Source organism: Balaenoptera borealis, assembly GCF_965194805.1.
Source record: "Balaenoptera borealis genome assembly, chromosome: X".
Classification (NCBI taxonomy): domain Eukaryota; kingdom Metazoa; phylum Chordata; class Mammalia; order Artiodactyla; family Balaenopteridae; genus Balaenoptera; species Balaenoptera borealis.
The window spans coordinates 104,803,280-104,828,094 of NC_138881.1; the positions used below are offsets into that span (position 1 = coordinate 104,803,280).

Consider the following 24,815-nt stretch of genomic DNA (forward strand, 5'->3'; position numbering starts at 1 on the left):
AACTGAACAAACTGATTGTTTTTCAAGTTGCCCAGAGTGTGTATGACTATTAATAACATGATTAGTCTAAGAGTCACAGATAAATGGGTTCCCAACAGACCAAGAGTATGTATCTCCACTGTACACAGTATTCCAACATATTTTTTTACTCAGTCTCAAACCAACTCTCTCTAATTTTATTTAAAGGAAAGGTTGTTATTCCTGAATCTGTAATGATATCAGAGCATAAAAGATTTCCTGATATAGACTCAGCTGGGATGTTACTCTAATATTATTAACCTAATGAAAACTTTCTTGAGCAAAGCTGATCTTATTTCTATATTGTCAAGACTGACAATAGCTTATGTATCTTCTGCCATGGAAACTAATGTTAGCTACTAGGTAAAAGTAGTGCAACCCTTTGTGACTTTCTTTAAAGTACCTATCACCAAAATACCTACATGCTAACATAGCGGTATTAGAAATCTGAAATTCTGTCAAAGAGAAATTAACTATCCTCTACACAAAGCAAAGGCACATAACAGTCTAGATTGTGAAACAAGAATTTTTCTAATACTGTAATGATTCATCCCATGAAGAAAAAAATCAGAAAAAAAGCCATAAGTAAGTCTTCTTGGAAAAGAGACTAATATAGCATTTACTTTTTCTCCCTTTACATTATCTAAATTATCAATAGCAGATTTGGGAAAAATAGCCAATGTAGAGGTTAATTTTCCTAGACCATGAAATTAAACACCTGGATGTCTCAAAAAACATATGGATAATTTATACACTTTTATTTTTCAGAGTTTTAAAAAAAATTTTATTTTATGCTGGAGCATAGTTGATTAACAATGTTGTGTTAGTTTCAGTGTACAGCAAAGTGATTCAGTTATACATATACATATATCTATTCTTTTTCAAATTCTTTTCCCATTTAGGTTATTATAGAATATTGAGCAGAGTTCCCTGTGCTAGACAGTAGGTCCTTGTTGGTTATCCATTTTAAATATAGTAGTGTGTACATGTCAATCCCAAACTCCCAGTCTATCCCTCCCCCCCACCCTTCCCCCCCACCCCCGGTAACCATAAGTTCATCAGAGATATTTCTGATGTCTTATTGACACTGAGGAATTGAGTCATAATGCAAATCCTTTTATTTAAGAGAGCAAGAAGTAACTAAATTCCTCAAAACAGAATGATTTTGAAATGTTTTTGTTCCCTATTAAAGTACAGAATGGTATGTTACTAAATCCAGATGTACACAATGTCTGAGGATCATTCTGATGATAACTTTTGGTCAAATTCATTAGCATTGTTAGTGATCCTGAGTCATTTATACGTTAGGAAAACTAACCTTCCAATAAATCCAAAGATGTAGCTCACTTTTTACATTGTTCCTCTCTTATACATTAATACTTGTTCTGATAATATATAAAAATGTAAACACTGAATAAAACAGTTACATTCATAATCACAGCTTACATCATAAAACTAAAATAAGAAAAAAAATGGTCTGGAATAAATGTCACTTCTACCTCCTGTGTAGTTAAACTGGGCTTCTAATTCCTGTCACTTTCCAAAACAATCATGAAAAACTTGAAATGGAGTCCTGTGCTGCCTATAGAGCACATCCTATTTGCTAATCCATTGTGAAAGTTTAGGCAGGCAGTCAAAAAGGGAAAGAGGTAAGGAGAGAACAGCTAAGTTCTTCACATCAGTTTTGTTCAGCAATAACTCTCCTCCCTTCTCTCCACCTCTACATCTTAATCATCTTTACTAAGTTAGGACTTTGACCAGAAAGATCCAGCCAAATTCCCCAAACAACTAACAATACCATAGAAGCACATGAGCACCACATTTGAGAAGTAAAGGGATGAATATCCATGAGGGCAAGAACTGTCTTATTCACAGGACCCATCATAGGCCTGACTCATAATAAAAGTACTCACAAATATTTAGTGAATGAATGAGTGAAATGAAGACATGTCCAAGGCTCTCTCCTTTCCCATTTTCCATTTCCCCCCTAACTATTATTTTAACCCCCATCTCCCACAGAAAATCTGGGCCTGACTTTTTCTTTGAGGCTGTAAGCATTTCACTGCAGCCAGAACATGTGACTCCCCTATGGAGTTCATAGTGGTGGGACTGACTTGTATTAGAGCATGGAGGTTTCTGCTTTTCAATTACCAGATACCTATATGTTTTGCATTAGTCCTCATTGTTTAAGTATGATGATTGAGACATCACTACAAATACTGGAAATCATTAAAGTTATAACCAGATTTTCTCATAAATATTTCAAATAAATCCAAGTGATTCTCCAATTTTTTTAGATTTACCAACAAATAAAATGCACCTGAAAATTACAACTTAGCCTTAAGCTCTATAATTGCTATAGATTCTGAGTTTGCAAAATTTGCCAAATATAACCTTGTATTTATTTAGCAAAGCTACATTATGTGCAACTTTAATATTAATAAAACAAGCCATCTCATTTATCTTTATTAACAAGACTGTCACTTCATAAATTTTCAACTAACACTCAATGACTTTTTATATTTGAATGCAAAAAAGACAAATTAAAATTCCTCAACCATTTCACTTCCACTGAGGGAAATCAAGCAGAAAACACTGAGAACAAATGCCCTCTTAGATCTGAGAACTCGAGTTTGGTTTGATCAAGGTTGGGTTCACTGGCATAGGACAAAGTTAAATTTTTACAACTTGCTTTCTAACTTTCTTAATCATGGAAACCATATTGATTCAGGACACTATGATAGCAAAACTAACTAGAATGTTGTCCCTTTTCAGAGAGAGCTTTTATACCTTTTAATCTGCACAAATGATCAGCAAAATTTACTAGGCAACATATGTGAATTTTACACAAACACGAAGTCAGTACATCAACATAGAGGTATAAAGATCAATTCAAGAAGACATTTCTGAGGTAGAACCAACCATAATTAGGGACCAACTGGATAGGGGATGAAAGATAGAGAGTTAATGGTAAACAGAGTGAAGGGTAGAGTTAATCGGCAGTTTTTTCATATTAATAAGGAAAATTTACTCACATTTTAAGTTAATGCAACACATATTTAGTGAGATGTAAAAAAACTTAAAAGGTTCATGATTAGCAAGCCAGACCTTCCTCATCCATGGTTCGTTTTTGCCTCTCAGTTACCCCAAAATATGCCATTATTGAATTTGGTTGATTTCTAACCATTTCTTCAATATATAAAAGTCACTTCTGAATTCTAAGCCCACCTACCAAGAATCTAAGCACAACCCCTAATATTTTCTGTTAGCTTCTCTCAGGTCCAATCTTTCCCTTTTCAGTTAAACACAGATTCATCGATTTTTTCAAGCTTTTGTTGTTTCAAATAGGCTGAAAGAAAAATATATAATATATATCATATATAACAAATATTAATATATATATAACAATGTATATATGTTTGTGTATATATAAACACACACAGCATATATACAGAGAGAGAAAGAGTATTCCATTTCCAGCTTCAGTTTTTCTGATTTCACTCCTATAAAGTTGTGCAACTCTAATCACAGGCACACACACTTCATGGGAGTCTAAAGATTCTTTTCATGTTTTACTCAACATTACTTTTTAGTTATAAAAATTAGTTAAGCCATAATAGACTCTCTGTTTACATCTGCAAGACTCTAACCTTATAATTAGACTTTAAAATATACTTTTTCACTCCCGCTAAATCGGTTTTTCAACCTCAGTGAAACCTCCAATCACATCCTAGTCTATCAGCCTCTTCCTGACTACCCTTACATGCCCACCGACCCTCATCAGTAATCACAGTTCCCTTATGCCCCTGACCTGCCAACACATCGGACCTGCCAATTCACAACCCTGCACCCATCCCTCCTTCGTTTTTTGTTTTTTTCTTTTTTTTAACTCTTCAAGCCCACAGGCAGCTGAAAGCAAGAGAAAACCCACATGTCCTTGCTGATTGGTTCCACTGTAGAGCTGGAATTTTTTTTTTTAACAACCGTTGGTCCTTAAAAATCTAACATTGATGCTTTTACTGAGCCCTACTTCATTCAGGCCAACTCACTCTCTTGGTCATGGATGACTTTTTCCTTTATTCTTACAGAAATCAAGGGTCATCAGGTCTGAACTCTCAAATTCCCTTACCTATACCTTCAAAATGTATTTTCATCTATTCTTACTCTTTTCTGCATCAGAGGAAGAAATGTCCTCCTTATTTTCCAAGAATCTTCCCACATCTGTGCTTTTAATTCCATCTCACCTGTATGGTCTTTTCTGAAAATTTGCTCTGTCAGTTATATTTCCTTTCAAAATTCTGTCTCTAACTCTGTGTGTGTATATCTATCTATCTATCTTTCTCTCTCTTGCTTATTCTCTTGCTCTCTCTCTCTCTCTCTCCAGCATTCAATATCTTTCTCAATCACTCTCTGACTCAATTTCTCTCAATCTTTCTCCCTTTCTTAATTTCTCTCTTCTCATTCCTTCTGTTTCTTCTCATTCTCTTCTTTCAAGTTCCTCACCAGCACTGTATCCTAGTTCTCCTCTAGTCTGATCACGACACCTCTAGCTTTGTCTGCTTCTTTTTCTCTACCAGCTTCTTAAAACCTGTCTTTCCCCTGAGTTTTGTCCTCTTCCCTGTACTCTTCACAATTCTATATGCTCTCACTGAGCAATTTCACTCAGGTCATGGTTTTAACTACCCCGTATATGCTGATGACTCTCAAATCTATGTGTCTGGCTCTAAATTCTCTCTTGAACTCCAGTTCCATTGTTCTAAATGTTCTGCATGCCTAGCGTTCTACAGTAATCTTATAACAAACACATCCAACCTCACCTTTCCCAATCAAACCTCCTCCTCCTCCTCCTCCTCCTTCTCTTCCTTCTCCTCTTCCTCGTCCTGTATTCCCCTAGGTGGTAGCGGAAGCCTTTGGGTCATTCTTCTCTATTGTTCCTTATGCCCCAAATGTAATTAGTTACTAAGTTCTGTCTATCATATCTACAAAATATTTCTTCCTTTCCATTTACATTGCCCATGAACTAATTCAGACACTCATTATCTATCACTTGTATAATTGCAGTGAACTCCTGATTCCTTTACATCCCATATCCTTTCCCTCTAATGCATCTTCAATACTGCTACCAAAATTCTCTCTATAAAATGGAGATCATGCCAGAATCTTGCTTAAAACACTTCCAATGGCTCTTTATGCCTATAAAATAAAGTCCAAATTCATTAATTGGCATTCGAGGTTCTATCTTTCTAGTATTATATACTTTAAATTGTCCCAATGCAACACTGGAACATATGACACAGATGTCAAACAAGTCATGTACTTCCATGCAACAAAGGATAAATTCTAATATACCTCGAGTGCTATGGAATCGAGCATATCTAAGCAATTGTACTGTAATGCTATATAAAACATTCTTCTGTCCCCACCTGGGAAGAGGAGTTAACTGTGATCATTGAAGGAAGTAAATGGAGAAGAAAAAAGAATCATTTTTCACTTCTAATGTAAGAATACCCTAATCAAAGGAAATAAAAGTACCTTTCCTATGGGAGGCACTGAACTAGGATGGAAGTGTACAATGAGGGAATATAACATACAATCTAACCACAACTTACATTTTTTAGGTGTCTGATGACCCACTTCCTCTAGGGTCCAACACAGGCAACATTCTTAATTTTTAGCCTAATTATACCATTATTTCAGCAACGAACACATGTTTGTAAAATGTGTAATGAGGAACATCACTAGCTAAATATTTCTATAAGAAATGGAAGGAAGGAAGAAAGGGAGGGAGATAAGGAAAAGTCCAAAATGGTGGTTAGCTGTGAAAAGGGGCTTTTCACATAGCAAACACAGACTCTGTTTACGTAAAGCCGGAATGAATAATCTGAGCTATTATTTGGTTTCACTTCTATTTCCTCCTCTCAACTGTTCTAAATAGATCTACATGAGCTGTAAAAATTAAGGCCTAGTCAAAACTCACAGAAAGCATATTGTAGTTGAAAAATATTAAAGTAGGGGCTTCCCTGGTGGCGCAGTGGTTGAGAATCTGCCTGCTAATGCAGGGGACACAGGTTCGAGCCCTGGTCTGGGAAGATCCCACACGCCGCGGAGCAACTAGGCCCGTGAGCCACAACTACTGAGCCTGCGCGTCTGGAGCCTGTGCTCCGCAACAAGAGAGGCCGCGATAGTGAGAGGCCCGCGCACCGCAATGAAGAGTGGCCCCCGCTTGCCACAACTAGAGAAAGCCCTCGCACAGAAACGAAGACCCAACACAGCCAAAAATAAATAAATAAATATTTTAAAAAATGGTTAAAGTGATAAATTTAAAAAAAAAAAAAAAGAGAAAAATACTAAAGTAAATAAGCCTAGTACTTTATATTATTCTAGCAAATTTTCTCTATGGTGACTGAACTCTGCCGAGTCTACATTCCTTTCACATGGTCTCTGTTGTGAGGCAGCTGGCCTGGGTAAGAGGGCACAGACTGGCAAGAAGACAGAGTGAAAATAGGTGGCTCATTTGGGGGAATTCTAGCTTATTTGCTTCAAAGCAACCAGTCATATACTATTAAACATACATGTGGCTATTCTGCCATATCTCCTAGTGAATATTTAACCTAAAATAAAGTTGTAATCTCATTTTATCTCTAAATATATCTACAGATAAAGATTTAATAAATTAAAAGCTATCAACATATTAAAAGTATGCTTTTTATTCATAAAAATATGGGTAAACAAGCAGGACAAAGCATCACAATAGATTTTAACCAGACATAATTTCTAGCAAAATTTGAGCACGGAGAAAACTTCTGTGTGATGAAAGTCTTTCTAAGAAAAATTGCTTCAGTGAGATCGTGATTCAATGTTTGACATTCCCTATTGTTTTCTATTAAAAGGCTTTTAGCAGTTCTCAGCAGAAAGTCAAACCAGTTCATGCACCAATATTTATTACTTAAATGGCACAGTGAGGTTTATACAAAATCAAAGTTATCTTTAAATAGGAAATCTGTCTGTATAAAATTCCTGCAAATGTGACGGGAAAAAAATCGAAATTCTAGTGGGCTGACTGGTCTTGAAAATGTATGATGCATCTCAAGCTTATAGCAGCAGTTATGTTGAAAGGGTACACTTAACAAATAAATCATCAGAACATGATATCTTAAAAAAGCAATGCTGGCTAAAAATCCTTAGTAGAAAAGAAATCCCGCAAAATATTAAAATAAAGTGTCTTTAATCTTTCCAGCAAAGTTACAAAGCAATGAAAGTATTTATCCAAAATAGTTTAGCATCACTGCTTTAAAAATAATGGCAAGTCAGCATAACACACGGATCAGAGACCAATGCAGAAAACGACACAGATGAACTGTTTGTGGTATGTTATAGATTACTGCTTTGTAAGAGAAAATGCTTGACAATGGGGCTTGGGTAAGGATATTGTAAATTACTTTGATAATCATGTCACAGTCATAGGAAAGAGATGAGGCTATTTTTAACTCTTCAAATATAGGAAGTATATTCAGAGTCATGAGGATATTGTATATATAGTTTATATTGGAAAGTGATTGTATCTTTTTAATGAAAGGCCAGGCCCAAGATACTCAAACCCAGTAGGTATCAACTGGAGGAAATTTTGTCCCCATCACCACCAACCCCCCCGCACGGGGACATTTGACAATGTCTGGAGAAATTTCTGATTGTCACAGTTGGTGGGGGATATGCTACTGGCATGTAGCAAGTAGAGGCCAGGGATATTGCTAAACATCCTACAACACAGAGGATAACTTCCTCATAACAAAGGATTGCCAACCCCAAATATCAATAGTGCCTCTGCGGAGAAACCCTGTCCTAAGTGACTATACCGAGACCTCACAAACCTTAGATAACATCAACTTAAATTTGTCACAAAGAATACCATCTTAGATCTCATGTCCAAGCACTGTACAAAACATATTAAAAGATATTTTTACCTAGGAGTTGATTTTACTTTTAATACATGTGTTCTCCTAGAAAGCATTATAATAAATCTACTCTGTGTATTCATCTAGTAGGGCAGTATACTCCATGGAAGGCAGTGAAGAGTCAGAAGTACTGTGAATGTGCAGAGGAATATGTGTGTGAATGTGAGTGGGTTTAAGAAGACAAGAGGTGACTTGATCAATTGAAGGGGAGCAGAATATACCATCCCAAAATGTGCCTCTTTGGCATAAGAATTATTCTAGGCTGATTAGTTTTAAGAAACAGCAGATATAGGCTCTTCAGGCAAGGGAAACAAAATAAAAAATAACCCAATGGGACTACATCAAACTAAAAAGCTTTTGCACAGTAAAGGAAACTATCAACAGAACTACAACGCAGCAGACTAAATGTGAGAAAATATTTGCAAGCGATGCATCTGATAAGGGGTTGATACCTAAAATACACAAAGAACGCATACAAATTAACGTCAGAAAAACAAACCCAGTTAAAAAGTGGGCAGAGGACCTGAATAGACATTTTTCCAAAGAAGACATACAGATGGCCAACAGACACACGAAAAGGTGTTCAACATCACTAATTATCAGGGAAATGCAAATCAAAAGCACCATGAGATATCACCTCACACCTGTCAGAATGGCTATCATTGAAAAGACCACAAATAACAAAGTGTTGGTGAGGATGTGGAGAAAAGGGAACACTTGTGCACTGTTAGTGGGATTGAAATTGGTGCAGCCACTATGGAGAACAGTATGGAGTTTCTTCAAAAAATTAAAAATAGAACTACCATACGATCCAGGAATTCCACTTCTGGGTATTTCCACAAAGGAAACAAAAACACCAATTTGAAAAGATATATGCACCCCTATGTTCATTGCAGCATTATTTACAATAGCCAAGATATGGAAGAAATCCATGTCCATTGATAGATGAATGAAGATGTGCTATATATATTACACACACACACACACACACACACACACACACACACACACACACAGAGTGGAATATTACTCAGCCATAAAAGAGAATGAAATCTTCCCATTTGTGATAACATGGATGGACCTAGAGGGTACTGTGCTAAGTGAAATAAGTCAGACAGAGAAAGACGAATACAGTATGATTTCACTTATATGTGAAATCTAAAAAACAAAACAAACATAACAAAACAGACTCACAGAGAACAAACAGGTGGTTGCCAGAGGGGAGGGAAGTGGGGGGATAAGTGAGATAGGTGAGGGAAATTAAGAGGTACAAACTTCCAGATACAGAATAAATAAGTCAGGGGGATGTGATGTACAGCACAGTGAATATAGTCAATACTATTGTAATAATTTTGTGTGATGACAGATGGTAACTAGACTTATTGTGGTGATCATTTTGTAATGCATAAAAATATCAAATCACTATGTTGTACATCTGAAACTAAAATAATATTGTAAGTCAATTAAACTTCAATAAAAAATTTTAATAAATAAATAAATGAATGAAATAGACAGAGGGAAAGCTTGAAAACCCCTTTTGTAAGAGATATTTACAAGGGAAATCTCCATTTGTAAGGGTGTCTCTGTCTCTGTATAAGGAAGAGAAACATGACTCTAAATCTCTAGAAACTCTTATCAATGGAGAAGGCAAGGACTTAAATCTGCATATCAACCATACCCTTGTTTACTGTGCTTTTCCTGGTAACCTCCCATAACTGCCCCCCACCCAAATCTTCTTTTGTCTTTAGCTGGAGATGGTATTTTAAGATGCTGGCTTGGGCCTGGAGTTATTCAGTTTTCCTGGGTATCCCCCATGTATACAGGAGGTATACATGGTATTCCACTTCTGTTTGTTCTTCTCCCGTTAACATGTCTTTTATTAAGGGAGGTCTCAGCCAAGAACCCAGAAAGGTACAGGGAAAATTATTTTTCCTCTCCCACACAATGCAGATATGGCTGAAGAGGAAAAAAAAGTCACAAGTATGGAATACTACTTAGTTGTAATTAAAGGAGAGGACATGAATTATACAACAGAAAAATGATTATTTTTGTTCATTTGGTCAAAAATAACACATGCATTTTGAATCTCTGTTCACAATATTCAAAGAAAGCTTTCCATATGACTTAGGAACCATCATTACATAAAAAAATTTCTAAGAAGAGAGCTACAGCCATATAGTTCTAGGAATACACAGAAGCAGATTTGCCTGACTAGTTTGTGCAAACTATGATATTGTGAAGAAGGAAGCTTGTGAAGACCAAGATTACTGCCGCCCAAAAATACCTTCTGGATTCAAGATGTGTTATATGGTCAAGAAGCTGGTAGATGTTATTAAAGAGGACAATATGACAAGGCTAATCCAAAGTATACACACTGGAAATGTTGCTTCAGAAAAGGGAAAAGAGGGAAGGAATAGAGAACCATTAAGTCAGGGATAATGCAAAAAATGGAGGTGTGTCTTAAAATCCCAAAGAAACAATTCCTTCCTGAGCAAGCTGAGTCTCAAACGAAAAAGCAAATCATAAGGCTAGAGTCCCCCAACTGCTGTTTCCTCACCGGAAGAAATGTCTTAGTAATTCAGTTACCGCTTAAAGGAGAAAGGAATCTGTCAGGAGCCCAAGAAAAGCTTGAGGGAGACTCTTGTTTCCCCAAGAAAGAGCTAAATCAAGGAAATTTGGTGCTTAAGAAGGACTGCCACCAAGTGTTCTTTTTTAACACTGGAAAGGTAAAACAAGCTGAGTTCTCCGAGTTTCAACTGTTAGAATGCCCTTGGGGTATACGACTGGGGGGGGGGGGCGGGAGGGGACGGGAGACAGGGATTCTATTCAAACGCAGTTTCCAGAATCACTTACTGCATTAATTATAGGCCTTTCTACACTAGTTCAATCCTCTGGAGAAAAAGGTCCTTTCCGCTTTTAGATGTAAACTGAATTAATCTCCTGAGTGAAAAATAATAATAAAAAAAGCCTAACTGGCTTAAATTCCTCAGGTGAGTCTACTAAAACAGAAGTGAAAGTTACTTCTTTTTTTCCCAGTGTTTCTTGATGGGTAATCAGAGAAAGTTTACTAATCAGCAAAAGAGAGGGTGTTTTAATGCCAAGCATACTTGAGTACAATAACCCCATCTAACATTCTGAAGCTTTCATTTTCACAAAGCACTTCCTCACTGGAGTCCTCTTACACCAACTGTATCTACATAAAACTGGGATTTTCAGATTAAGCTATTCTTTGACCCTTAGTTTCTCCCTACTCTGGTACTGTGATTCTGCTAAAAGTCAAATTGGGTGTTAAATGTAAGGTACAAATTCACAGACAGCAATTCAGCATGAAAGTGCTTCAAAAGGGAACACTTGGAAAGGATTTGAATATAGTGTCTGAGCAGAGATGAATAATGCACACTCACGTCTTCCAGCAATGACACAGAAATCTTTTACACAAGACATCTGTCTCCACACTTAATAGATCGGTTGATTGTCATTTTCACTGCATGTAAGTTGTATTGACTATTGTTGAGCGGTATTTCTTCCATAAGCTAAAACTGCATTTTAATCCTCACGTCGTCTCCTTAAACATTAGTATTCTCAAGACACTGTGTGATAAAATATAACACCATTCTCAAAGAACAGCGGGATGTTTTTACTGCTTCATACATAACTCAATTGCAAACATGGAATTAATAAAAAGAAAATACAATCAATTAGTTAAATGTTACCTGATTCACTACCCAACTAGATTTACTATAGGCCAAAGTAATTATCAAATCCCAGCTATGCCAGCATTTGGAGCCAATCTACACTAAAAAGAAAGGGCACTGGCATTACATTTCTTAAATTTACATATTTAAATAGGAGTCATAACCCTGGGGTATGGGATGAGACTCTGAAGTCATTGAAGTTATGACAAAGAGTAAGAGGTGGAAACTAGTTTGAAAATTTTCTGTTTGGAAAAGTTTCTGAGATGCAATTAAGAGTAAGCTAGATCTCAAAGTAGGAAGTTACACCAAGAATATAAACCAGAGACATTACTGTGCTACCAGACTTAGAAACTACCTTGAAAATTCTACAGAGGTCTCTTGCTCTGTTTACTCAACATATTTTCACCTTCCTCCTCTTTATATTATTATGAAAAGAAAAAGCAGACCCACTTGAAGTAGTTCTTGTTCCCATTTCTTAAGGGAGTAAAGACCAGGAAGGAGACCACACAAAGTGGAGAACATGGAAAATTAGTAAAACTATGTAGGTTACAAACACCTTGAGGTCAAAGCCTGTATATTTTTGTTTTTGACACTTTTGCATTTTAGGCAAGACACAAACATAATGGACCATTAGTTAAGAAACCCTCCTAATGAGGGCTTTTGTGAGATTATATTCTTTGTAACCACTCACAGCTCTCATTAAACATTTAGCAAATGTTGCTATTTGAATGCCTAAAAAACTGAATCTAAATGTTCATCTTTCTACCAACTCAACTGCTGATAACTTTGCATTTAACAAGTATATATTGTGTCAGGCACTGGCCTATTCTCACAAGGCATACAGTTAAGCCCAGCAATTCTCAACTTTGGTTCAACATTAGAATCATCTCGGGGACTTAAAAAAAAAATACTGATGCCTGGGCCCCACTCCAGACCAATTAAATCAGAATTGGTGAGAGCAGAGAGTGAGTGTCATTATTTTTTAAAAATTTCCCTAGCGGATCCTAATATGCAGGCAGAGTTGAGGTAGTCATACATGTAGACATAGGCTGTTTGCCTTATATTAGAAGCACTGGGACAATGTTATACTTCTGTTTAACTAGCTTGTTATAGCAATCACCCCAATATGCAATACAGTTTGAAAATATCAGCACCAGGTCACAATCCAAGTACTCAGCACAAGGCTGCACGCAGATAGACACTTATACATTACATATACTTTTGTATCCATCGACTGATATCATGTTTTTGTTGCTCTTATAGATTTTGGAGCACGTTACACTATGCACATGTAATAAAACTTGATGATTGTTTTCTCTGGGAGTAATTTCCAAGAATGGCTGACCTCCTAACAAGTCTATCTGGTGTGAACAAACATGCCGCAATTTCCAAATAACTTTGCATTATGAATTCAACACTGATGGCTGTGTTTGGAATGCATTTCTAAAGTGAAAGGAGTCCACAACCAAGGTATAAAAATAAAATCATGTTATTCAGAGCTTAATTAGATTACAATTCACAAAAGAAAACCTAGAAATGTCGAAATATGTTCCCCAGCACACTACACTGGGACATATATCTGAGCAATAATCTCACTAAATCAGGGGAAAAGGGTCATCATTTGAACAAACTCGCTAGCTGATAAAAAGTAAAAGAGCAGAATACTCAATATGCTTCAGTATTCCTAAAACCCATCTTTTCAACTGAATGTATATAGCATATATCACACCAATGTGAAGAAACTGAACTTTCTATGATACACATCCCTAAACCAAAAATAAAGACATCGAATTTATGGATGGGAAGGAGTATTTTTTTGGATGTGTTCTTACCTACATCCTGACATAGATAACAAATATATTTTTTAAAAATCACAGAAAATACCAAACTGAATCAATAGGGTCCTTCCCAGGCAAGATTGTCTTTGTAGAGGTATCAAGGAGCATTTTGGAGTAGGGATGAAGGGTTGTGAGTGTCTACATGATATCAACCAGAAAAATTTAGGGTAGTATCCGAGCATAGCCCTTTATGGCATTAATATCCATACTTCTCAAAGCAATTTTTTAGGAAGTTAGACTAGCTAGCAGCTCTCAACACTAGATGCACATTTTAATTGCTATTGGGAGCTTGTAAAGTACCAATTTTGGGGACTTCCCTGGTGGCACAGTGGTTTAGAATCTGCCTGCCAATGCAGGGGACATGGGTTTGAGCCCTGGTCCGGAAAGATCCCACATGCCGTGGAGCAACTAAGACCGTGCGCCACAACTACTGAGCCTGCTCTCTAGAGCCCGTGAGCCACAACTACCGAGCCCACATGCCACAACTACTGAAGCCCACGCGTCTAGAGCCCATGCTCCACAACAAGAGAAGCCACCGCCGTGAGAAGCCCACACACCTCAACGAAGAGTAGCCCCCACTCACCGCAACTAGAGGATGCCTGCGCACAGCAACGAAGACCCAACACAGCCAAAAATAAATAAATAAATTTAAAAAAAAAGTACCAATTTTGGGTTCCACTCCTAGAGATTCTGATTTAATAGGTTCCCAAGAGAGAGCAAGGGCCCATATGGTATTAGTAGGCAAAATATGACGCTCAGACCTGTTTCAAGGAACCACTGTATAAGTGTGAACCTGACTACTAATAGAGGTTAGTGTTTGAGATGCCAAGCCTATAGGCTTGAATGTAGTTCCTACAGTTAGAAAATGAGGACTGAACGACTTTTAAGTTCCCTCCCTGTATAAAATATCAAGTATGATTATGACTCTAGGATTCTAGGATTCCTGAAAAATATCTGATATTATGTGAACAAAAAAGGAAGAGCAGATGTAGTGGTATCTGATCTTATTTATGCACTTATTCAAACAAGGAGAGTTAGAGTCAGCTCCAGAGATCCAAGCTGTGTAGGAGAGCCAAGGCAGAAACAGTCCATAAACACATGAAGAGGTGAGATTTTGAGATCCAAAAAGGGCACAGCTAACCAGTAGGAAACCAAGTTCAGTCAAAAAAGAAATTGCACAATGACCCATAAATAATCAGGGAGGTACATATAAAGCACTATGGGCATATAATTGCTAATCACAAGAAAGAAGCTATAGACTCTCATTTGGTTTTAAGCCCCTTAACTTCTCATGTTAGCTCCCTTGACATTCTCAGACTGAATTTAGCTTTGGCCTATGGATTTACAGGACTCACACCCCCATCTCCTGAATAAGTCTTCCTATGTGCATGATCATGTTTCTAAAATAATTTAACTTTGCCATTCTTCACCAAACCCAACTCCCAGTCCTGGGATAAATGGACCTGACAAGTATTCTGGTCTTCTGGGAATTGATGTTATAACATTGATCATTTCTTGTATCATTCATACCATCTACTGGGGGTAATTAATACAACAGCCCAAATGAATTTGAAGAGTTATATTTTTCATACCATATTTTAGTTATAGAATTGATTATTCATGGTCTTACGTTTAGGTCTTTAATCCATTTTGACTTTATTTTTGTACATGTTGTGAGAAGATGTTCTAATTACATTCTTTTACATGTAGCCATCCAGTTTTCCCAACACTACTTATTGAAGAGACTGTCTTTTCCCCATTGCATATTTTTGCTTCCTTTGCCATAGGTTGACCATATATGCGTGAGTTTATTTTTGGGCTCTCTATTCTGTTCCATAGACCTATGTGTCTGTTTTCATGCCAGTACCATGCTGTTTTGATTTCTGTAGCTTTGTAGTATAGTCTGAAGTCAGGGAGGTTGATACCTCCAGTTTTGTTCTTTTTTCTTAAGATTGCTTTAGCTATTTGGGATCTTTTGTGGTTCTACACAAGTTTTAGGATTATTTGTTCTGGTTCTGTGAAAAATGTCTTGGGTATTTTCATAGGGATTGCACTAAATCTGTAGATTGCCTTGGGTAGTATGGACATTTTAACAATATTAATTCTTCCAATCCATGAACATGGTATATCTTTCCATTTATTTGTATCATCTTCAATTTCCTTCATCAAGATCTTATAGTTTTCAGAGTATAGGTCTTTCACCTCCTTGGTTAAGTTTATTCCTAGGTATTTTATTCTTTTGATGCAATTATAAGTGGTATTGTTTTCTTGCTTTCTCTTTCTGGTAGTTCATTATTATGGTATAGAAAAGCATGAAATTTTGCAATTTGCAACAACATGGATGGACCTCGAAGGTATTATGCTTAATGAAGTAAGTCAGACAGAGAAAGACAAATACTGTATGTTATCACTTTTATGTGGAATCTAAAAAATAAAACAAATGAATGAATATAACAAAACAGGAAGACTCATAGATACAGAGAACAAACTAGTGGTTGCTGGGAGGAAGGGGGTGGGGAGAGGGGCAAGATTGGGGAATGGGATTAAGAGGTACAAACTACTAGGTATAAAATAAATAAGACACAAGGATGTAATGTATAGCACAGACAATATAACCAATATTTGATAATAACTTTAAATGGAATATAGTCTATAAAAATATTGAATCACTATGTTGTATACCTGAAATTAATATAACATTGTAAATCAACTATACTTCAGTTTTAAAAAAGGATGATTATATCCAGATATGTTTGCTTATTATACTGAATCCTTCTTGAGTCAGTAACTGAGAAATTCTGAGAATTCAAAGAAATGTATAGAATATGAAGTTGAAGGGGGACTAGAGAGTGACTACTTAAAGGGTATAGGATTTCCTTTAGGGGTGATGTAAATGTTCTAAAATTGACTGTGGTAATGGTTGCACTACTCTGTGAATAGACCAAAACCATTGAATTGTACACATTAAATGTGTGAATTGTATTGTGAGTTATATCTCAATAAAGCTGTTTAAAAAAGTCCATCCACAGCCCCGTCCTCAGTCCCAGCTAAGGCTGCAAGCCCAGACTCAGACCCAGACTCAATCACAGAGTGTTACTCTTGATTAGTGTACGTAGATTATGGTAACTCCACTTCCTTTGGTCAGCAATTGGCTAAGGAAAACTCATGCAACCCAATTTTAGCCAATAGGATGTAAGGGAATGGTTTCTTGAGGATAAAAGGATGAGAAAGATTTCTTAGCACTTAGAGACTTACAAGAAACAAATAATTCTTTTTTCTGCCCCTTTCTGCATTGTTGTACCATGATGTGATACCTGGAGCTGTTGCAGCCATATTGATATTATGAGGGGCAAATTACTCTACATATTGTGGATGGAAGAGCAGGAAATAAAATGATGTCTTTATGCTACAGAAGTGACAAACACTACCTTTGGAGTTCTTGTTATGATGAGATAATAAATCTCTTCATTGTTAAAGCCACTCTGAGTTGCATTTTTTTCAATTTGTAGTTGAGAACATCCTAAATAATAAAAAATATTTATTTACATTCCATCTTACACCAAAATCACTTGAACTACCTAAATAATCGTTTAAAATTAAGAGTTAGAAAAGTCTTTAGGAGCTCATATTACCATGTCCATCAACCCTATCTGACAGTGAACCCTGCACCCCATTATCGAAGAGATGATAATTATTTAAATCATTAGTAGACTTTTAGAGAATGAATGCATTCTCTCTCCATCACTTTTCAGTGTTTAACAGATCTCCCGGAAATTCCTTCCTTGTATATAACCTGATGTGAAAAATCTTAACATTATATAGAAACATGCAAAACCACTGGTGGTATAAATTTTAGGCATGACAAATGTTTAGAATTTGTAAGTTAACAGGTAGTTCTAATGATAATAACCAGGTTAAGTAGATTTGATGCAGATGCTTAAGTCTGGATGATAAACCAATTAGATGAAAGAATGTCAGCAATGTTTTGTCTGAGAAATCATGACAAATGTTTAATGAAACAAAACTCTAAATCATTCTCAGTTCTAGACAGAAAATCCTCCATTTCACAATAGATTTTAAGTCAGTGTGTGTGCATGTGTATTTAGGTGAGGGAGTTTCTGGAGTTTCTGTTAAGATCATTTGCTAATATACATGAAGTCCCTAGTTATTACAATTGCTTTGAAAAACAGACAAAGAAACTAGGGGCATTTCACCACAAGCCCAGTACCAAACACTGGCACTGAAGAATAAAAATGTCAACTTCTCCTTTCTCAAAAGACATGGGAGCACGTGTGAGCCCTTGCCAGTGGAAAAGCTTTTATTTGGTTGTTTTTCCCTAAGGCAATCAGTGTGTTAAGACAGAGATTCTCAAGGGAGTCGATTCAATTCAACTAACAGTTGTTGAGTGCCTACTATGTGCCAGGTGCTGGGAGACCCAGAGGAACTCAGAAAAGGATTCACTAAGGGAATGGCTTCCTTGACTTCATCTCTGTTGCTCCCTGTTTTGGCTGCAAAAATTACAATGGCTGTTGACAGAATTTCACATTGCTATACTGGATTCATGGGAGGTAAGCATATGGACTTGGGGATATACCTAATGAAGCATTTGTGCACTGTCAGAATTAAAATCCATAACCTTAAGGCAGTTTTTTTTTTTTTTTTTTTTTTTTTTAGCCCTTTTCTTTCTTTCTTTCTTTCTTTATTTTATTTTTGGCTGTGTTGGGTCTTCGGTTCATGCGAGGGCTTTCTCTAGTTGAGGCAAGTGGGGGCCACTCTTCACCGCGGTGCGGGGACCGCTCTTCATCGCGGTGCGCGGGCCTTTCACTATCGCGGCCCCTCCCGTCGCGGGGCACAGGCTCCAGACGCGCAGGCTCAGTAGTTGTGGCTCACGGGCCCAGCTGCTCCGTGGCATGTGGGATCTTCCCAGACCAGGGCTCGAACCCGTGTCCCCTGCATTAGCAGGCAGATTCTCAACCACTGCGCCACCAGGGAAGCCCCCTTAAGGCAGTTTTCATATTTCTTTTTGCTTTATCACCATAGTCCCTATCACTGATGATATGTGCCCTAGCATATATTTCCTACTTCTACTTCTTCAATAACTCATTGCAATCTGATATCTGCTCTTTCCACTCCACTGAAATTGCTCCTGAAATAAAGGTCACTAAAGTGTCAAAGTGCCAAGTGCCTTTTTCAGTCCTCAGTCTCTTCAACTTTTCTGCAACATTTCCTAGTGCTGACCACCCTCACACCTCTTGATTCCCTCTTTTCCCTTAGACTCCAAAACACTACATTATCATGGTTCTCATTCTATCTCTTTGACTGCCCCTTCACTAACTCTTTGATTGGCTACTCTTCCTCCACCAGCACCTCAAGGTCTTTTCCTCAGTCCATTTTATTTTGTTTTGTTTTCTTTGCTCTCTATATTCTCTCCATGGGCAATTGTATCCATTGCCACAGATTCAGTTAATACCCAAACTCTGAATATACTGATGACTTCCATATCTACATCTCCAGCCCTAATCTCTTACCTAAACCCCAATCTCACAATCCCAACAGTCAGTTGACTTTTACCCCCTTGGGCACCTCAAAGACATGTCCAGGATGGAACATCTTTCCCCATCACAAACCTACCCCACCTCCTAAATATCCAATTTCATTTAATGGTTCCCACACTCCCAGTTGCCCAAGATTGAAACTTTGGAGTCATTTTACCTTCCCTCTCACTCTTAACATTGCATCTTCCCAGAGTTACCAAAGTTTGAATGTCTCAATCATATGTCCATCTCTTAACTACCCGCACTGCCAATACTTCAATTTGGACAAATGTCAACTCTTTCCTGGGCTGTGCCAATGGCCTCTTAAATAGTATCCCTGCCTCTAGTCTCTCTGGATGCTGTATTACTGATATAGCTATAAATTGGAAGCTGGAAGTAAATTAGTAGTGGCAGCATGTGGTTATTGGGCAAGAACTGCCACAGAGAAGTGCTTATTTTCTCAAAGGGACTTTCTTGCTTCATATTGCCCCACTTACCCTAGGGCACATGCCATTAGTCAGTGAGTAACACTTGCCATTGGTTGTCACAACCAGATTAACTTACTCAGCATTGACAATGTCATCATAATAGCTATCTAGAAAGCATTGATAGCTAATGTTCAAGAGAGACCGATATAACTAACTATTCTATGTAGATTGGCTATGAGAAGCAAAAATAAAGATGTCCCAGGATATCATTAAGGGTAGAGCAGTTGGTTGGTATCCCTTCAGGAAGAGTAAGTTTGAAACATATTCAGATCTGAGAAAATGAGTGTTTAAAAAAATATTCATGACCTCTGCTTAATGTTTAGCATGGTACTAACCCTTTGGAATATGGTTTTGACAAATGAACTCCTTCTCTTCAGAAAAGACTGTTTCCTAGCAATAGCGTGTTCTTCAATATGGATTATTTTCAACATGATATATAAAATAAAGTGCTTTTAAGTCACTTTTTTCTCCTCAGTCTCCATTCTGTAAATTTTAATTTATAAGTTAGCAAATTCTAAACCACTGAAAGTAATTTAATATACCATATGGGTTTTTGTAATTTCTTTGCTCAAGGATTTATTTTGCTATGGGTGATAACTTAAGTCTTTCCTAACACCTAGAAATTCTAACATATCTCAGTACTGCCTGCCAATATCTTATGTAACTCTTAAAAGGCTGTATCGACACAACACTGAAACTTCCAGCTGAAAAGCCAAATTTTTAGGTAATCTACAAGCTGGTTTGCTTGTGAGCCATGAAACAACAAGCTTAAGTGATTTTTTTTCTGAGTGTAATTAACACATAGTGCTTCTATAATAATGAGCTGATTTGGAGAGAACCAACTGAATTCAATCAAACTGGTTGTTTTCACAACATTTCCAAGTCACTTAATTTCAAAACAACTAGGTCTTTGACTTATTGCAGTCACCTGTGAACACAAAGCGTGAACTGGCCATTTGTTTAAGTAATGTACAAACGTAGCTTACTGTGATACCCTTTAAAACGATAAACCCCCATCCTCCCAAGCCACCTTCAATCTCTCCAATACTATCATTTATCATGTCACATACCTGCTTAAAATCCTCAAGTAATTTTTTCTTGCCTACAAATAAAGTCTGAGCCTTTGATTATGTCATTCTGCCCAAATGGAAAATTTTCACTCTTCTTCTCAGTCTCTCCAGATTATAGATTCTCCTCAAGCCCCAGTGTCTCAACTCCTCTACAAAAGCAACCATAACTACTACAGTGTGCACTAAGTTTCTCTTCTCTGAGTATGTATTGAACTTAAAATCTAAAGAACAGAAAGTTAACACGTGAAATGTCAAAATTATTGCTCTATACCTGGCAGAGTACCTAACAGAGTACCTAGCACATAGTAGATACTCCATGGACACTTGTAAACTTGCCTCATCGACTTCTTCCAATGGAATAAGAATGCACCTAAGGTGTGATAACAACCTTCCAAATTATACTTCACTTAGTAAATAACAGGGAAAATCTCCTTTCCTGTGTGCCTTTAATTCTCCACTGAATCAATGTTAATTTGTATAAGTATACCATAGTTGTAGGCACTGTTCTATCACTGAAGACATAACAGAGTGGGTCAGCCTGCAATGGGCAGTAAGTTTCTGGAGAAGGAGTTAGGGCTTACTTCCAATACCAACCGCCTCCTCCATTCAACTTCTACCAAAGAGGTATTCATGACTGAATATCATGTTTATGACTAGAAAACAGACTTGATTCAGTAGGACAAGGGTTGCTAAAGCTGGCATAAAAAGCTGTCAGCGACACAAATGACATTGAGTATCATTACAGATTAGTTTACAGTGAGAAAGCGATTCTCATTCACATTATCTGGGCCATCAAATGAAACCTTCTGTATTAATTTGCACAACCTCTATTTAATGAAATTATACCAATTCTTAACACCATTATGAGGATAGAAGAGACACAGGAGGAGAAGGCGGGAAAGAACAGGATGGAGAAGGATTGGTTTTGCATATTAAACAGAAATGTGGAGGAAGTTGGATTTTTGCCATACTCTCTGGCTCTATTAATAGACAATACACCAATGGTTCAAAACAAAATCATTAGACACTAACCTAGAGAAATGTGCATGCAGATCTGAGACATTATTTTATTTATAAGATGTCCTCTCCATAGGAAGACTAAATTTACTACACTGCATGAAATAAAAAGTGGAAAAAGAAATATTTAGACACCTGCATCATAAAGGCATCACAATGACAGGTAATGTTCCTTGATGTGGTGAGACTCCCATGGATACAGGCAGGGGGAAGAGAAGCAGAGACGCTTTTAATGACAGTAGGAAGACAAAAGCTGAGCTACTTTTCTGTTCAACTTTTGAGAGACTGGTGGTACCAGGTCCACAATTCAGGACGAGCATTATGCTAACTCCTTAAGCTTGCTTCAACAGAGAACACAGGTAGTGAAAATTACATGGACTTTTTTTTTCTGGGAAAACATTTTGTCTTCTCCCTGTTCACCATATATTTTATCACTACTATAATTAACAAAGTAGTCACATTTTTAAGCCATCATGGTTGGTCTGAGGTACTTTCTGGGTGCTTCAAGAGCCACAATTCTTGCCATTAGAGAGAAAAACAATTTTATTAAAGAATGAATCAAATGACTTGGTGCTGATGACATTCAAGTTTTGCACATGTGATATATACTGACATAGAGCATGTTTTGAAATGCATACGGATGCACAATAGCATTGCAAGCAGAACAAACCAATGTCTGTTCCTCATTCTGTACCCTACTTGTCAGGAAGTAGAATCTAGTAACACATAATGCCTTATTTAAAAAAAACATATCATTAGGAATCTTTGAGAAACTTGGCCCTTTTCATTTACACCTGATAACTTTAAAACATCATAACCTCATTAGGAAACAACATTGAAGTTCAGATGAAGCAATGTTAACTTAAGAATGCTCATATTCACACTAGGGAATGAACACCATTTACAAAAGTTTTACCTTATGAATTTACCATATGAATTTAAATAGTAACCCCAAGTTATCAACATTTGCTATTATTATTAATAGCTACTCCTTACACTCCACTTCATTTTCTGCAGAGTATTTCTGCACACACTATCTTGATTTTTCATCACAGTAGCCTTGGGAAATAAACTAGAAAACCAAGGCCTAGAGAGGTTATGTGAATTCTTCAATGTCACACAGCTAGTTAGTAATAAAGTCAGCAACTGAAATTAAAGGACCCAGGTTACTAATCTAACGTACTTATAGTGTAAAGTGAAAGGCTCATTATGTTTACACTATAACATATTAAATATTGAAAAGCTAGAAACATTTAAATTTATTCTTCTTGAAGAGATTTTTAGAGAAACAGGATACCAAAAATGGTTGGCTGTAAGGGTTGGTATAACTTTAATGTGTCTGTGAAATGAGATACAAATAACTGAAGACAGATAAAATTGCATATTAGGTGGTATCTAAATGGCTATGGAATCATAAATTCCATTTCCCCATAATCAAATCCCCATAACTAGTTTGGTTTGCTGCTGTTAGCTTCAGCCAGATATGACACTGTTGTTTAATCTTTGAGTTTCACCTGCAGAAAACAAACAAACATTGCAATAGAATCCTGAGAGGGCTTTTGCAATTACCTTTCGAGATACCTATATGAAGCAAATGCCCATTCCTCTCAGGATTTAGTGCCCAGCACACTCTCCTACTGACAGGATGCGGCAGCTCTAGGTGACTAAGCAGTATCTCCAGTATACCATGTAAAGTCTGGATGCAGACAGTAAGGATAAAAAATTAAAAACTGACTAAACATTTGGCCTAAAGTAGTCTGAATAATATTTAGCACATAAAATCTGGGGCAAAATTGGATGAACTGCAAACATCCCAAAGTGGATTTGAAAAAGCAGGCAGCAGTGTCCTGAAATTTATTATCATCACTGTCAGTTGTGCAATAGCCTATATGAAATGATTTGGTGATTTCAGTCTCCTTCTCAATGGGGCAGATATTCACATCATTACAATCACTGTGAAAACGGTACGCTTGTTTGTAGTCTCAGTAGAAATATCAAGAAACTTATGGGGCATGGAGAACCTAATCGTAAGAAGTGGTCCCTCTAGGTGTGTCTGAGGACACTTTTTAGGGACAATGACTTTTTTATTTTCATAAACTCTTGAGTATAAATACTCTGACTCCATAAAGAACTCCAACCTCCATGATTTGGGGCTTCAAAATGAACAAGGTTAAAAAAGGGCCCACCAAACACAGAATAAAATGGGAAATCTTGTATTACAAAATAGAACTAGAGAAGCTGGATACTTTTGTTTTCTATACTATTTTTTTCTCTCCACCTTACTTCCTCCCTGTTAAATTGTAAGTATCCTATAGAAAACTCTGGATTTGGAATAAGAGAGACCTAGGTTTTTGCCCTTGTTTTCCGCTATATTGCTTATGTAATTCTGGACAAAGAATTCCTCTGTAAAGTGGGAGTGGAACTTTGCTCTGTGTATGTGATAGGATTCAGATCCAAAAGAGTCAAACAAATTGTAAGTGATATGTTAAATGCCCTGACTGATCTGAGAAGCTTCTTTGCTCACCACATACATTACCTGAATAGACTCAATAGTGAGAACTTCAAACCCTGGCCTGGATCATTACAATTTCCCACCTTCCTCACAAACTAAATAAAGAGGCCAGAATAAAGCAATCACAATTTTGTGTCCAGGGATATATTTGCAGATTGTTATATACAGTCAAACTCACTTATGTTGCTTTGTTGACATGCTTATGTGTGTGTCTGTGTCTGTCTGTATTGTACCTCCACAGCAAGATATAAAGAACTCATGGCTATAAGTAAACATATTATTATCATCTATTTATTTAGTATTTCTTTTTCAGACAAATACATCTAATAGGGTTCTGGAGTGTTCTGGAATTGAACATTGTTTGTCTTCAAGAGTAACCTAAGGTACTTGCCATTCAGCATTTACTTCAGCCTTAGCGCTTAACAGAGGGCCTGGTGTATGGTAAGCATATAGTAAACATTTGCTGAATAAATGAGCTACCCCCATGCAGGGTTTACCCATTTTTTCCGTGTTCCCTCAGTCCCTGTGCACACTTTACACTTAGATTTGTTGTCTGGACCAAGGTACTTGTATAGCCTTTGCTTGTATTTAGTGTCTGCTGTATGTGGCAAACACATCCTAGGATAACACCCAATAAGTCATGCCCTTATGTAATCCCCGCCCCTTGTGTGTGGACAGAATCTGTCACTTG

At 37.0% G+C, this 24,815-nt stretch overlaps 1 protein-coding gene and 1 long non-coding RNA gene across 2 annotated transcripts in view; one reads left to right on the top strand and one right to left on the bottom strand.

Annotated features, from left to right (window-relative positions):
• The window catches only part of LOC309620797, a 31,623-nt gene extending 16,424 nt beyond the window's left edge, over nucleotides 1-15,199 (top strand). Inside the window, exons 2-3 of the long non-coding RNA XR_014239634.1 lie at nucleotides 12,929-13,135; nucleotides 13,860-15,199. This is a non-coding gene — a long non-coding RNA (uncharacterized lncRNA). The remainder of the gene's footprint in view (nucleotides 1-12,928; nucleotides 13,136-13,859) is intronic.
• Nucleotides 1-24,815, bottom strand: part of TENM1 (teneurin transmembrane protein 1) — a 777,022-nt gene that overhangs the window by 730,720 nt on the left and 21,487 nt on the right. The gene's annotated exons all lie outside the window — the stretch shown is intronic.